Source organism: Pristiophorus japonicus, chromosome 22, assembly GCF_044704955.1.
Source record: "Pristiophorus japonicus isolate sPriJap1 chromosome 22, sPriJap1.hap1, whole genome shotgun sequence".
NCBI classification, from domain to species: domain Eukaryota; kingdom Metazoa; phylum Chordata; class Chondrichthyes; family Pristiophoridae; genus Pristiophorus; species Pristiophorus japonicus.
The window spans coordinates 61105166-61115462 of NC_091998.1; the positions used below are offsets into that span (position 1 = coordinate 61105166).

At 60.0% G+C, this 10297-nt stretch overlaps 1 protein-coding gene across 4 annotated transcripts in view; it reads right to left on the bottom strand.

Annotated features, from left to right (window-relative positions):
* The window catches only part of LOC139235078 (protein phosphatase 1 regulatory subunit 3C-like), a 12086-nt gene extending 4271 nt beyond the window's left edge, over window positions 1-7815 (bottom strand). The window contains exon 1 of one of the 4 annotated variants that reach the window (XM_070866215.1): window positions 7662-7815. The gene's annotated coding sequence lies outside the window, so the exon portion shown is untranslated. Of the gene's footprint in view, window positions 1-7426; window positions 7605-7661 lie in introns of those variants that run through there. The other 3 variants (XM_070866217.1, XM_070866218.1, XM_070866216.1) reach the window with 3 other exon arrangements.
* Window positions 7816-10297: the final 2482 nt, after the last annotated feature.

Here is a 10297-nt window from a genome sequence, read left to right on the forward strand (position 1 = left end):
CACCACCCCCCTCCTCCTCTGCTACTCCCCTCCACCACCACCCTCCTCCTCTGCAACACTCCTCCACCACCTCCCTCCTCTTCTGCTACTCCCCTCCATCACCCCCATCCCCGCTACTCCCCTCCATCACCCCCATCCCCGCTACTCCCCTCCATCACCCCCATCCCCCGCTACTCCCCTCCATCACCCCCATCCCCGCTCCTCCCCTCCATCACCCCCATCCCCGCTACTCCCCTCCATCACCCCCATCCCCGCTACTCCCCTCCATCCCCGCTACTCCCCTCCATCCCCGCTCCTCCCCTCCATCACCCCCATCCCCGCTCCTCCCCTCCATCACCCCCATCCCCGCTCCTCCCCTCCATCACCCCCATCCCCGCTCCTCCCCTCCATCACCCCCATCCCCGCTCCTCCCCTCCATCACCCCCATCCCCGCTCCTCCCCTCCATCACCCCCATCCCCGCTCCTCCCCTCCATCCCACTCCCCCCATCCCCGCTCCTCCCCTCCATCACCCCCATCCCCGCTCCTCCCCTCCATCACCCCCATCCCCGCTCCTCCCCTCCATCACCCCCATCCCCGCTCCTCCCCTCCATCACCCCCATCCCCGCTCCTCCCCTCCATCACCCCCATCCCCGCTCCTCCCCTCCATCACCCCCATCCCCGCTCCTCCCCTCCATCACCCCCATCCCCGCTCCTCCCCTCCATCACCCCCATCCCCGCTCCTCCCCTCCATCACCCCCATCCCCGCTCCTCCCCTCCATCACCCCCATCCCCGCTCCTCCCCTCCATCACCCCCATCCCCGCTCCTCCCCTCCATCACCCCCATCCCCGCTCCTCCCCTCCATCACCCCCATCCCCGCTCCTCCCCTCCATCACCCCCATCCCCGCTCCTCCCCTCCATCACCCCCATCCCCGCTCCTCCCCTCCATCACCCCCATCCCCGCTCCTCCCCTCCATCACCCCCATCCCCGCTCCTCCCCTCCATCACCCCCATCCCCGCTCCTCCCCTCCATCACCCCCATCCCCGCTCCTCCCCTCCATCACCCCCATCCCCGCTCCTCCCCTCCATCACCCCCATCCCCGCTCCTCCCCTCCATCACCCCCATCCCCGCTCCTCCCCTCCATCACCCCCATCCCCGCTCCTCCCCTCCATCACCCCCATCCCCGCTCCTCCCCTCCATCACCCCCATCCCCGCTCCTCCCCTCCATCACCCCCATCCCCGCTCCTCCCCTCCATCACCCCCATCCCCGCTCCTCCCCTCCATCACCCCCATCCCCGCTCCTCCCCTCCATCACCCCCATCCCCGCTCCTCCCCTCCATCACCCCCATCCCCGCTCCTCCCCTCCATCACCCCCATCCCCGCTCCTCCCCTCCATCACCCCCATCCCCGCTCCTCCCCTCCATCACCCCCATCCCCGCTCCTCCCCTCCATCACCCCCATCCCCGCTCCTCCCCTCCATCACCCCCATCCCCGCTCCTCCCCTCCATCACCCCCATCCCCGCTCCTCCCCTCCATCACCCCCATCCCCGCTCCTCCCCTCCATCACCCCCATCCCCGCTCCTCCCCTCCATCACCCCCATCCCCGCTCCTCCCCTCCATCACCCCCATCCCCGCTCCTCCCCTCCATCACCCCCATCCCCGCTCCTCCCCTCCATCACCCCCATCCCCGCTCCTCCCCTCCATCACCCCCATCCCCGCTCCTCCCCTCCATCACCCCCATCCCCGCTCCTCCCCTCCATCACCCCCATCCCCGCTCCTCCCCTCCATCACCCCCATCCCCGCTCCTCCCCTCCATCACCCCCATCCCCGCTCCTCCCCTCCATCACCCCCATCCCCGCTCCTCCCCTCCATCACCCCCATCCCCGCTCCTCCCCTCCATCACCCCCATCCCCGCTCCTCCCCTCCATCACCCCCATCCCCGCTCCTCCCCTCCATCACCCCCATCCCCGCTCCTCCCCTCCATCACCCCCATCCCCGCTCCTCCCCTCCATCACCCCCATCCCCGCTCTCTCCCCTCCATCACCCCCATCCCCGCTCCTCCCCTCCATCACCCCCATCCCCGCTCCTCCCCTCCATCACCCCCATCCCCGCTCCTCCCCTCCATCACCCCCATCCCCGCTCCTCCCCTCCATCACCCCCATCCCCGCTCCTCCCCTCCATCACCCCCATCCCCGCTCCTCCCCTCCATCACCCCCATCCCCGCTCCTCCCCTCCATCACCCCCATCCCCGCTCCTCCCCTCCATCACCCCCATCCCCGCTCCTCCCCTCCATCACCCCCATCCCCGCTCCTCCCCTCCATCACCCCCATCCCCGCTCCTCCCCTCCATCACCCCCATCCCCGCTCCTCCCCTCCATCACCCCCATCCCCGCTCCTCCCCTCCATCACCCCCATCCCCGCTCCTCCCCTCCATCACCCCCATCCCCGCTCCTCCCCTCCATCACCCCCATCCCCGCTCCTCCCCTCCATCACCCCCATCCCCTCTCCTCCCCTCCATCGCCCCCATCCCCGCTCCTCCCCTCCATCGCCCCCATCCCCGCTCCTCCCCTCCATCGCCCCCATCCCCTCTCCTCCCCTCCATCGCCCCCATCCCCTCTCCTCCCTCCATCGCCCCCATCCCCTCTCCTCCCTCCATCGCCCCCATCCCCTCTCCTCCCTCCATCGCCCCCATCCCCTCTCCTCCCTCCATCGCCCCCATCCCCTCTCCTCCCTCCATCGCCCCCATCCCCTCTCCTCCCTCCATCGCCCCCATCCCCTCTCCTCCCTCCATCGCCCCCATCCCCTCTCCTCCCTCCATCGCCCCCATCCCCTCTCCTCCCTCCATCCCCCCATCCCCTCTCCTCCCTCCATCCATCACCCCCATCCCCTCTCCTCCCTCCATCACCCCCATCCCCTCTCCTCCCTCCATCACCCCCATCCCCTCTCCTCCCTCCATCACCCCCATCCCCTCTCCTGCCTCCATCACCCCCATCCCCTCTCCTCCCTCCATCACCCCCATCCCCTCTCCTCCCTCCATCACCCCCATCCCCTCTCCTCCCTCCATCACCCCCATCCCCTCTCCTCCCTCCATCACCCCCATCCCCTCTCCTCCCTCCATCACCCCCATCCCCTCTCCTCCCTCCATCACCCCCATCCCCTCTCCTCCCTCCATCACCCCCATCCCCTCTCCTCCCTCCATCACCCCCATCCCCTCTCCTCCCTCCATCACCCCCATCCCCTCTCCTCCCTCCATCACCCCCATCCCCTCTCCTCCCTCCATCACCCCCATCCCCTCTCCTCCCTCCATCACCCCCATCCCCTCTCCTCCCTCCATCACCCCCATCCCCTCTCCTCCCTCCATCACCCCCATCCCCTCTCCTCCCTCCATCACCCCCATCCCCTCTCCTCACTCCATCACCCCCATCCCCTCTCCTCCCTCCATCACCCCCATCCCCTCTCCTCCCTCCATCACCCCCATCCCCTCTCCTCCCTCCATCACCCCCATCCCCTCTCCTCCCTCCATCACCCCATCCCCTCTCCTCCCTCCATCACCCCCATCCCCTCTCCTCCCTCCATCACCCCCATCCCCTCTCCTCCCTCCATCACCCCCATCCCCTCTCCTCCCTCCATCACCCCCATCCCCTCTCCTCCCTCCATCACCCCCATCCCCTCTCCTCCCTCCATCACCCCCATCCCCTCTCCTCCCTCCATCACCCCCATCCCCTCTCCTCCCTCCATCACCCCCATCCCCTCTCCTCCCTCCATCACCCCCATCCCCTCTATCACCCCCATCCCCTCTATCACCCCCATCCCCTCTATCACCCCCATCCCCTCTATCACCCCCATCCCCTCTCCTCCCTCCATCACCTCTCCTCCCTCCATCACCCCCATCCCCTCTCCTCCCTCCATCACCCCCATCCCCCATATCCCCTCTCCTCCCTCCATCCATCATCCTCCCTCCATCCATCATCCCCCCTCCCTCCATCACTCTCCCTCCCTCCACCAAACCCCTCCTCCCTCCACCCACCAACCAACCCCTCCCTCCCTCCCCCCACCAACCCCCCCTCCCCCACCAACCCCACCCCTCCCTCCACCAACCCCACCCCCCCACTCCCTCCACCAACCCCCCCACCCCCTTTTTTTCCTCTCTCCCACCCCCCACTCCCTCTCCCCTCCTCCCCCCCTTTTCTCGCTCTCCCCTCCTCCCCCCCTTTTCTCGCTTTCCCTCCCCTTCTATTTCTTTCTCTCCTGCCACCCCCCTCACACTCTGTCTCTCGCACTCTCTCTCTACCACCATCCTCCCTCCATCCCCCTCCATCATTCAGACTGTTTCTCCCCCCCCACCCCCCAGTCACTCTCTTTCTTCCCGTCTCCCTCTGCCCCTCACCATCTCACCCCCCCTCACTCTCTTCCCGTCTCCCTCTGCCCCTCACTCTCTTCCCGTCTCCCTCTGCCCCTCACCCACCCTCTCCCTCCCCCCTCACTCTCTTCCTCTCCCTCCCCCCTCGCTCTCTTCCTCCCCCTCCCCCCTCGCTCTCTTCCTCCCCCTCCCCCCTCGCTCTCTTCCTCCCATTCCCCCCCTCGCTCTCTTCCTCCCCTTCCCCCCCCTCGCTCTCTTCCTCCCCTTCCCCCCCTCGCTCTCTTCCTCCCCTTGCTCTCTTCCTCCCCTTCCCCCCTCGCTCTCTTCCTCCCCTTCCCCCCTCGCTCTCTTCCTCCCCTTCCCCCCTCGCTCTCTCCCCCCCTTCCCCCCCTCGCTCTCTTCCTCCCCTTCCCCCCCTCGCTCTCTTCCCCCCCTTCCCCCCCTCGCTCTCTTCCTCCCCTCCCCCCCCTCGCCCTCTTCCTCCCCTTCCCCCCCTCTTCCTCCCCTTCCCCCCCTCTTCCTCCCCTTCCCCCCCTCTTCCTCCCCTTCCCCCCCTCTTCCTCCCCTTCCCCCCCTCTTCCTCCCCTTCCCCCCCTCTTCCTCCCCTTCCCCCCCTCTTCCTCCCCTTCCCCCCCTCTTCCTCCCCTTCCCCCCCTCTTCCTCCCCTCGCTCTCTTCCTCCCCTTCCCCCCCCTCGCTCTCTTCCTCCCCTTCCCCCCTCGCTCTCTTCCTCCCCTTCCCCCCCTCGCTCTCTTCCTCCCCTTCCCCCCCTCGCTCTCTTCCTCCCCTTCCCCCCCTCGCTCTCTTCCTCCCCTTCCCCCCCTCGCTCTCTTCCTCCCCTTCCCCCCCTCGCTCTCTTCCTCCCCTTCCCCCCCCTCGCTCTCTTCCTCCCCTCGCTCTCTTCCTCCCCTTCCCCCCCCTCGCTCTCTTCCTCCCCTTCCCCCCCCTCGCTCTCTTCCTCCCCTTCCCCCCCCCTCGCTCTCTTCCTCCCCTTCCCCCCCCTCGCTCTCTTCCTCCCCTCCATTAATTTTTTCACCCTCTCCAGCACCCTTTCTTCCCATCTGCTTTCCCCCCTTCGCTCTCTTCCCCGCACTCCATCACTCTCTTCCACCCCCGCACTTCCATCACGCTCTCTCTTCCTTCCTTTCCCCTCCCCTCCCCTCCATCACCCTCGTCACTTCCCCCCCTTCCCTCCCTGATTGCTCATTGGTCGGCACAACTGTCACTCAGTCAGGACCATGTGCTCCCAGCCCCCAGCCCCCAGCCCCACCCCCGACTATAGACAGTCAAAAACTGGCTATTACATATTATATTAGCTGTGTTTATGACTGGGCATAAATGGTGATGTCGGCATCATAGAATGAGGCCATTTGACCCATCATGCCTGTGCCAGCTCTTTGAACGATAAGCCACACAGACAGAAAGTAATAGGTTTGATTACAGATCTGACACTACTTGTGCTGACTGCACTCCGGGTCCATAACAATCCCAAACTGAGACAGGGCACAGGTTATTAGCCTAACTTCCCATTGCTAATCATTGTCCAATGAACCTGCTGGAAGATGCCCACATTTGGAGGTCAGGTGAGATCATATCTGGGCTGGTATGTGATAACACACCCGTTTAAATAAATTACCCAACACTTGCTGTCTTGGTCACCTGGACAAGTCAACCAGTACTCAGGGACCTGTACTCAAGAGGACTCAGCATCTCGAGAAGAAAACCAATTAGAATAAACACCAAGTCAACAAGCCTCCTTAGCAACAAATGGAAGAACTGCGACCTACAGAATGGATTCCTTACAGGACCCCACAGTATAACCTGAGGGATCAAACCTTCCTCGCAAACAGTGGACAACCATCAACCACATAAGAATTGGTCATGGTAGTTGCTGCCAACTTCTTCATAGGTGGAAGATTAAAGCATCCCCATCATGCGACTGTGGAGCTCCTAATCAGACCCTGGAACACATCATGGAGCACTGCTCTCAGAGGGAATTCGCAGGCAGCCTGCAAGATATCCACGGCTACACTGGAAGCTTTGGCCTGGATATCCAACTTGGATATTGACATTTGATCTGATTTGTTCCTACCATACGACAGAAGAAGAGCAACAATGGGAATAGATTTTGCCAAAGTACCCTTCACACTGTTGCTTTGAATAATTATTTCCATTTGAGCAGTCCATGCCAGAGCAAGGTTCCTGTGATGCAATGAACCGCTAGGGCACATGGTTGGATAACTCTACACATACAGCTTTTCCCCTCAAGCCTAACAGCGCATTCCACATTTTAAAAATACCACTTAATATGTAGGTCACAAAGCCAGAGCAGGCAGAAGGAGATGGTTTAGATTACAATATACAGCCAAAAGAGAGACTCATCGCTCTTTCACAGCTGCTAGCTCACCCATGTATTCCCAGCATCTTTTTTTAAATTTCAATTAATAATTGGTTTACAAATTGAGCGGCCTAGTTGGAACTACCTGCTCTGCGAGTGATGATCCTGAGCAGCCCATACACAAGACAATCGCTCCTCTCATGAATGGCTGCTGGAACCTGCTGCACCCAGGCAGAGGAATGTGCTGCACCCCTGTGTATCTTGGGCATGGGAGGGGAGAAGTTGGCAATCATGAACCCCAGAGCTCCTGTGTGCTTATAGGGAAGAGGAACTCCCAAACCTGGGCTACCCGCTCGTTCAGAGAAAGGAAACATACCAAACCAGACCCTCCACAACAGACAGACACATTTATCCTGACCAGACCCCATTACAGACAGACATGCGCTGATCAGACCCCACTACAGACAGAGACAGACCAGACATACCCTGACCAGATCTAGCCAGACCAGACCCGATTACAGAGAGACATGCCCTAACCAGACCCCCACTACAGACAGACATGCCCTAACCAGACCCCCACTACAGACAGACATGGCCCTGACCAGACCCCCACTACAGACAGACATGCCCTGACCAGACCCCCACTACAGACAGACATGCCCTGACCAGACCCCCACTACAGACAGACATGCCCTGACCAGACCCCCACGACAGACAGACACAGACCAGACCCCATTACAGACAGACATACCCTGACCTTCCGTTGCACACATGATCTGACTGTGACCTGCTGCCACTGGAATGGTGGAAGTTGCGAAGCAGCAGGTTGTCGGAAGCCGCCCTGCGCCGTCCCTCGAACGCGGACACGGGCGGCGACCGCCGGCAAACCGGAGCCGCTCCGCAGTTTCCCAGACTCGAGTTAACCGGACCGAGTGAACTGCGGCTATAAATGGGGCAGAGCCGCGGCGCTCGGGTTAACTACTCACCCGGTAGGACTGCTGCAGGCGGGCGGTGTACCGGGACCTCAGCCTGCCTCCCAGCCGCTACGCAGCGCCTTGCACTCGGGCTCCGCCCCAGGAATCTCGCCACGCCTCCGCCCGCACCGGCGCACCAATGGCGAACGCTGCCTGCCCGCGCTCAGCCAGTCAGCGCTGCGTCTGTTAGTTGCCCGCTGCAGATGTGCCTTCGGTGCCAGTACAGGTGAGTCGTGCAAAAAAGGCACTTTGACACCAACAGGTGTGTCTCGGGTGTGAATGCACCAGAGGGTAGCACCCTCGCCTCTGAGCCAGAAGGTTGTGGGTTCATAGCCCCACTCCAGAGACCTGAGCACATAAATCCAGGCCGACACTCCCAGTGCAGTGCTGAGGGAGTGTCACACTGTCCGAGGTGCCGTCTTTCGCATGAGACGTTAAACCGAGACCCTGCCTGACTCTCAGGTGGACGTAAAAGATCCCACTGCACTATTTTGAAGAAGAGCAGGAGAGTTATCCTCGGTGTCCTGGCCAACGTTGGCAGAGTACAGCTAGACTGCATATGCCGACCTAAATTGTGAGTCTTGTTAAGCTATTCAACTATAAGGGCATTGGCACAACATTCCAAAGTGTAATTTAAAAAATGAATAGCAAGCCAAAGAAGGAAACACATCCAAAGATGGTTGGCAACTCAAATAAGAATAAACAACTCCAGAAGAGGCCTATGACCAGAGCTTTACAGTAGCAGAATAAATTCAATTCTGCTTAATTTACAGGAGCTTCCCAGATTTCCACCAGCATTTTGGAATTACAATTCAAGCCCTTTCCCCAAAACCCATGTCTATTTAGAATCAAAGTTACACTGAGAATGCAGTGGGATGGGAGCGCACTGTAACATAAGCTTCAGGTAAATCGAATGTTTTCATCACTCGTATTGCAGGGGTAGATTTAGAAAGTTGTGATGGGCGCTAAAGACACAGGATTTATTTCCATGGGGAGAGGGTTAAACCCCACCCACTAAACATTAGTCTGGCACGTTGCTGGTGAATTTTCCAGCATAGTTGAGTGGATTAGGATGCAGTTTTAGGCTTGTAATTATTGGATGGGCCACGGTAAGTTTCACAACTGTTATGGGGAGGTGCACGATCATGGACAGCGCAACCAAGGCCGACTCCGCTCAGGCCCTCGACTGACGCCCACACACACTGAGCACCGAGTGTGTGCACACGCCGTAGTTGGTTGTGTTTGCGCACGTGTGCAATGACATATCCAGATGCCTCCTGGCAGCTGGTGCCATGGACGCGGGGACAGCATAAGGAAACCTGATGTCAGGATGAAAAGCTGAAATTCTGCTGTTGCAGCAATTCCTTAAAGAGACAGAATGCTCGACCACATCTGACCCCCAGCTCAGTATAGTGAATGAAAGCAAGAGATCGCTAAAAGGATACAGTGGAGAGAGTCCACTACTAAAACAACAGGGCCTTTAGTTTCAAGACCGTGCATTCACTATGGCTATGAATGCTTCGAGGCTATGCCCTCCATACCTGTCCCTTGCTTTTTCTTTTGCATTTCAGTCTGGCGACACACTGGCAAATCTAATAGCCAGATGGGCCATGAAGAGAGAAACAGAAATATTTTAAATGGAAAAGTGGATAAGAGGAGAGAAATATAAACAAGTACCATCTGGACCTGACTGCTGCTTTGAGCTATGTTTCTGTTTTCGGCAAGATGATGCATCAGGGATTTGGGTCACGGCTGAAATCTCAGGCCCAGGATCTGCCCAGTGTGGGGCATCTTTGGCAAGGGTTTCCGTGAGATTGTGAACCTTAACAAAATGTTTGCGAAAAGCACTGCCCTACCAAAGCATTATGGAGTTCAATGGGGAGAAACTCAGTCGCGCCACATTTGGGGCGGTTTCCCAGGCGGCGCAGTAATTTTAGTGCCTTGAAAAAGATTGCGCCCTCCATCCAGAAATTCACCAGAATCAGTCGAAGAGCTGACAGGGGCACTAAATCAGCTGCTGCACACTACAGCTGGGGGGGCCAGAATGAAAGTTTGGTCGGTAACTTTGACATGCGCCGAACTCTGATTCAGGAGCAAAAGCCGACTTTTAAAGGCGCGGCATACTAATGCACCAACTAACGTTTTCAAAGTCATTTGTTTTCAAGCTGTACTGTTATGCCTGTCTGCCGCTTCAAACTGGGAGGCTCACGCACCGTGCTGTGTACGTTGCACTGACTGTGACCTCTGAGGGAAGCGCTTCCTCATCCCTTTAAGTAGCCGCCAGTTAACGACTCTGCAAGCCTGTAATCACTGTTTTCCAGATGTTGTTCTTGGCGGGTGCTAAGTGAGGTGCAAGCACCGAATTTACCGACCGGTATGCAAGCGTGGACGTTGCATCAGGACTGACGTCAGGATCGGATTGATCGTCAGCAGCTAGACGCTACTGGTTTGCACCCCCGGTGAACCTCTAATGAATTTTCGGTCGGGGCGCTAAAGGCTGCGCACCCGATCGGTAACCCCTTACGCTCTCATTAACGTCCACTCGGGCCTCTAACTGAGGCGTTAGATAAGCGAAAATCTAGCTCCGTATTACAGCCATATACAGCCAGTCCAGACTCTTTCTCAAAATCAACTTTGCTGGATTGAAC